Below are 6444 nucleotides of genomic sequence, written 5' to 3' on the forward strand. Positions count from 1 at the left end.
CTCAAGATCGTATTCAAATTTTAGTCCGGAGTTGATGTTGGGGTCATTATGACCCCATATAAGGGATGAGGGTTAAGAAAGTACTTCAAACTTTTAACCAAGGGATTGAGTTTTCAACCTAATAAGATGCATTTTCCTCCAAAACTGTTATATGTTGATATTTCAACAACGAAATTTCAATTAGAAATAATAAAAACATTTGGACCTAACCAACTAAAACGAATTTTCAACATAATACTAAATATATAATAATAAAAAATGACAAAATAAACGGTTGCTTAAAAAAAAGGTGATTTTTCATACCAAAAAAGATGAAGTTTCAACAAAATACTTGATTCCTCAACTAAATAAAATTAATTTTCAATCGAACAGTTAAATTTTAACGAAAAAATTTAATTTATTTTTTCGTCAAAAAAAAGGTGATTTTTAACAAACCACAAACATTTTCAACGAAATTGTTTAATTTTTGAGTTGAAAATACAATTTTTTTCAAAACAGTGTAATTTTCAATCCTAGAATATGAATTTTCGACAGAAAGTTAATTTTCAATCGAACGGTTTAATTTTCAAACAAAGTAATTTAATTTTCAGTTGAGAAAATTAATTTTCAACAAAAAATAATTTCAAATACAATTAATAATCTTTACCAAAAAATGAAGTTTTAAGAAAGTACTTCAAACTTTTAACCAAGGGGTTGAGATTTCAACCTAATAAAATGAAATTTCCACAAAAAAATGTAATATAGTTGATATTAGAAAAAAAAAGATTTCAATTAAAAATAAAAAGTACACAAAAAAATATCCTGTGAATACAACACGGCGATTTCTGTGTGTTAATTATAAACGCTCGCCACACAACTCGGAGCGCCGCGTTGATGTAACACGGAGTGAATTTCACGCAAATACTTTTCCTAGTATATTTCAATCATAAAAGTGAAGATTCAACAAAAAATAGTTAGATTTTCTTATTGAGTTTTGTTAATTCAGTTCGAATTTGAGTAAAAAAAATATAAAACGAGGGAAATAGTAAAAATACTGTGTTATGACACTATCTTGAAACTATTTTTTCCATTTTGTGATTCTATTTACACTATTATGGATCTTTGAATCGAATCCGAGGCCTGAAGACAATCAATGCCGCAGTTTCAAATTTTCGTTCCTCTGTCTGAGGTGCAAAAAAATATTTTATAATCAGCTGGTGATTAGAATTCGCCAAATTTAGAAGAGTTTTTACAATGATTGCTTATCTACTGGAAATCAATGTTTATGTCATGACGCGCCAAGTAAACTTACAGACATAAAAATTATTAATATTTATTTATATAAATTATTGTCATTTAAACATTGCTTTTCTTGGGGTTTCCGGATTTTTTCTGATACTCTGTAACTGACTTCTTTTTATGCCTGGAATACTTCAAAATTTGACAGTGAACTACAAAATTCTTGGAAATAAAAAAACAAGAATCTAACCATGAAATTTATACAATGCACTTTTAAATGTCCCCATTTCATTAAAAAAAAAAAAGATTAAAGGAATAGAAAGCAACCACCAAATCTCTTTCCTTAATTTCTAGTTTTTTAAATATTTTTTGTTTAATCACATTCAAAAAACATTTACAAAAAATCTACCAAAGTTTCGACGTTCACTCAAAACCCTTTTCAAGTTAAAGTAAAGAACACAACCTATTATAGTAGACAAAAATACGAACAATTTATCCCCATGGCACGTTTTGATCCAATAAGAATGACCAATGTTATATCATTTAAAAATAAAAAAAACCAAACGAAAATGAACATTTGAAGCCATACATAGCGTGATATGGGAAAAAGTTAAAAGAAGAAAAACGTTACATTTCTAAGACCCCACGCGATTGTCTAAACAACTTTTTAAATTTTGTTTAAAAAAAATCAAAAATTCAAATTTTCATCGCACAAAAACTAGTGAAAAAGCAATAACTCCATGTTTTGGTCAAACAGAGCAAGATACGAAAAGAGATTAATCGATAAAAATTGTGCATCTAAAAAAGATCTACAATTTTGTATGCATACTTTTTTTCCATAGGATACGTAGCTTTTGTTTTAGTCGTAAAAAATTACCTTAAGGGCATGTGACACAGATGAATACCTATATTACCGACCTCACTTTTTCATTTCACTGAATGTTTTTTTGAACCTAGGAACTTTTTTTGTGAATAAAATATCCAGCTGAAACTTTGGAAAGTGTATTAGAGTACAATAAAGTATTTTTAAGTACTGCATTTTTGTAGGAACTTCACTAAAAAATATTTCATCTTTTTTCTGAACCTCGACATTTTTTGAACGTTGGAACTTTTTTTATACATAAAATATCGGTCTCAAACTTTGAGAAATGCAAGAGCCGAAAGAAAACTACGTTTGAGTACAAATCTTAATAATAACAGATGTATAAAAAAAATATTTCAACTATCAATTCCATCGGCATCAGCCGGTAACGTTGTACACGAAAATATGAACCCTGGCGGCCACTAGACGAGGCTCTAGAGGATTCGTATTTTCGTGTACAACGTTACCGGCTGATGCCGATGGAATTGATAGTTGAAATTTTCTTTACATCTTTTATTATTAAGCTTTGTACTTTAACGTAATTTTCTTTCGGCTCTTGCATTTCTCAAAGTTTGAGACCGATATTTTATGTATAAAAAAAGTTCCAACGTTCAAAACCAAAACGTTCCTATCAAAATGCAGTACCTAAACGTACTTTATTGTACTCTAATACATTTTCCAAAGTTTCAGGTGGATATTTTATTTACAAAAAAAGTTCTTAGGTTCAAAAAAACATTCAGTGAACTGAAAAAGTGAGGTCGGTAATATAGGTATTTAGCTGTGTCACATGCCCTTAAACATAAAAAAAATTAAATTTGTCTGTAGCGATACAAATTTATGAAAAAAAATTAACAGACAAAAGTTGTTAATCTAAAAAGGATCTACACATTTGTTTTAGAAATAATTTTTAGACGGAACTACTAGATTTTCTTTTAATTTAAATAATATATGTGCATAAAAACTTGGCAATAAGAATAAGTATGTTTCAGTTTTCATGCATATTATGAATTCTAATGATACATGTGTCAGCGCAGCTAAAAATAAAGTTTTATGCAAAATAAGAAGCAAATATTAAAGAAATAATGATAAATACAATTTGTACTTTATTTGACAATATCTGAATAAGCAATCCCAGACTGATCACATAAAAAACGTATTATATATGATATAAAAGTGTTGAACTTGATGTAGAAAAGTGGACATGTTGGACTAAATCGAGTGCGAAGCACGTGATACATGATAAAAATGTGTTCGCTAAAGCCGAAAGAGCTTTAATAAGAGAGAATTTACAATCACAAAATTGCAGTTGTCGTTTCATTGATATTTACTTTTAAAACGTCTGTGCACAAATGCGGGATAAAGACAAAGACCGAAGTGAAGTGCGAAAACCAACAGTCGCGTGCCCTAGGAACACTTAAACTTGCGAGCGAAGCTCTTTTAACAAAATGTAACTCACACTGACCAAATTATAGTGGGGGATTTTTCGAGCTTTAATTTTAAAAGGCCTGTGCACGAATGCGGGAAAAATACAGTGACCGAGCACGTAGAGCGAGATAAATACATACTAGGGCCTAGCGCGTGTGGAGAATATGCCCGCGCAGCGGGCAGATTTGTTTGATTTGATAAGCCCTGTGAAAATTCTATGTATTGCTATATCAGTCTGCATTGCTCCACTCTTTCTGTTCTCTTATCATCCTGTTCTGGCACAGTTATGTATTGGCAGAAACGGTAAATATCCTATACGTGTAAAATTGATAATTTAAGGGCATGCTCTTCAGTGACCACGTGACCAAACTAGTCCCCGGTTATGAACATTTTTTTTTGGTGTTCACTGTGTCCACACGGATTGAGATATCATGTTTAAACTTTGACAGATAAAATAAAAAGCACTAAAGAACGTTTGTATACATCAATATATTCGTAATTTTAAATAAAGTTTATTTATAAATGAAGGGAATAGGATATTACCATTCGAGTTATAGCACTTTGCAGATCATTCTAAACCTTGAAAAAAATTAATAAAAGCAATAAAATTTTCACATTCGTTGCAAATCAATAAATAAGTATCTGCACACACATAACCTATAATATTTTTTTGGGCATTTTTAGCGATTTCTAGTGGAGAAAAAAAAGAAACTTCGAACGTCGATAAAGTCGAGATCAAGTGACTAAGTTCGTTCATGAAATTTATGTGTGAAATGATTTTCATTTTTTTGATCTTAAAAATAAAAGATAAATTTCAAATTGGAAACATATCAACACCAGCAATGTGCTAAAATTTACTCGTCGGAGTTCTCCAACCAACTTCTATAATTCTTGACGTTGAATCGATCAGCTGATAACTATTGTTGACAGTGAACCAACTAGCCGGACTTAGCGTCGGACTAGCTTTGTCTTTCGCCCCCGGGCGAAATTTTATTTTTATTCTTAGAATTGTTTCATACCAGTACAAAAAATCCACAAGAATATATACCCATTAGAAAATTTAAATTATTTTCTGAAGATGCACATTTCTCAAGATGGGACTTGTACGGATTTTCGAGTATCACATTCTAAGATGTAGTATTTTACTAGAAAACTTTCTTGGTAATTATGAACATTTTGATATATACAAACGTTCCTTAGTGCTTTCTGTATAACTTCTTAAATCCTGAACACGATATCTCAATCCGTGTGGATGTAGTGAGGACCGAAAAAAATGAAAATCATTTCATTCTCTACACAAAAATTTCATGAACCAACTTAGTCACGTGATCTCGACTTTATCGATGTTCAAAGTTTCTTTTTTTCCCTGTTAGAAATCGCTAAAAATGCGCCAAAAATAATTATAGGTTACGTGTGTGCAGATACTAAATTTTTTATGTGCAACCAATGTGAAAATTTTATTGCTTATATTAATTTTTTTTAAGGCTTAGACGATTTAGTCCAAAATTTGTGTCAGTGCTCAATGTACGCGAATCAAACAATCTGAAATACATCAAACCAAACATTATCTGCAAAGTGCTATAACTCGAATGGTAATATCCAATTTCATCAATTTATAAATAAAATTTTTTTAAAATTATAAACATATTGATGTATACAAACGTTTTTTTAGTGCCTTTTATTTAATCTGTCAAATTTTAAACACGACATCTCAATTCGTATGGACACAGTGAACACAAAAAAAATGTTCATAACCGGGGAATAGTTTGGTCACGTGGTCACCGAAGAGCATGCCCTTAAATGGTAAGAACTAGTAGCCGAGTCAATCTAAATTTATAAAAATCCCGTGTCACGATGTTTGTCAACACTAAACTCCGAAACTGCTCAAACGATCTTGATGAAATTTTGTATACTTTGTGTGATTTGGTCCATCTTAAAGGATATGATACGTTTTATCTCATTTAATTGCCTTAATAATTTTTATTGCAAATTAAATGTTTTTATTTCTGTACTCCATGATTTTCTAACAGATGTCGGTGTAAGTTAGTTTTGTGGATCAACACTTCAACATTTCAATTTATATCTAGGTTGGGTAAGCAGCCAATAGGTGGCGACAAGTTTAGTATAATATAAATGCAACGTAATATAACTGAGCCAGAGCCACAGCAACGTGTGGCTGGGGCTGCTAGTTATTTATTAAATTGAAAGTTTTTTTATCATTAGTGCGAATTCATAAAATTAAAATGTGTAGCTCCAGGCTGTACGTCAGACTATAACAGCTAATAGCTCATTTTTTTAAGTAAAGAAATAAATTTTTAATCAAAATGATGAATCTTCAATTTTTAAAAATAATAATTTTCAACATACAAGTTTTTGTTTCAACCAAGTAAATGTATTTCTAAACTAAAATTAATTTTCAACTAAAATGATGAATATTTAACTAGAAAAGGTCAATTTGCCACCCGAAACCGTTATATTTTCTACTGGAATTGTTAAATTTTTGTTACAAAATGAATTTTCAATTAAAATTAAAAATTATAAATATTTTCTTTTCGAGATAATACTTCTACTCTAAAAAAAATACTTGAAACACTCTGTTTTTTCAAACTTCGGAAGAAGAAACTTTTAATTTCTGACGAATTTTCACTTGGAAAAGAGATTCTTTAAAGTCTTTTAAAGTCCCTGTCCCAAGGGAAATTTTATTTCTTTACCGAAACTTCTTGTTTTAACATAAAAACGATCATTATTTTCACTCATGCCCTGCTACTTTTGATAAAGTAAAAATTACCTTTTTAAATTGACAAAAATTACTTAAATCATCAAAACTTGAATTTTGCTACAATCAGAAGTAAATTATCGGGTTTTAAATTTATTTCTCGGTTTTCCCCGATCATTCCCGGTTCCCTGCTCAAGTCGCCACCCCAATCATAAATAAATTA

General features: G+C 30.2%; 1 protein-coding gene across 2 annotated transcripts in view; it reads left to right on the forward strand.

Moving 5' to 3' along the window:
- The window catches only part of LOC117172922 (N-alpha-acetyltransferase 15, NatA auxiliary subunit), a 171089-nt gene that overhangs the window by 16968 nt on the left and 147677 nt on the right, over positions 1-6444 (forward strand). The window lies entirely within an intron of this gene.

This window comes from Belonocnema kinseyi, chromosome 5 (genome assembly GCF_010883055.1).
Source record: "Belonocnema kinseyi isolate 2016_QV_RU_SX_M_011 chromosome 5, B_treatae_v1, whole genome shotgun sequence".
Taxonomy (NCBI): Eukaryota; Metazoa; Arthropoda; class Insecta; order Hymenoptera; family Cynipidae; genus Belonocnema; species Belonocnema kinseyi.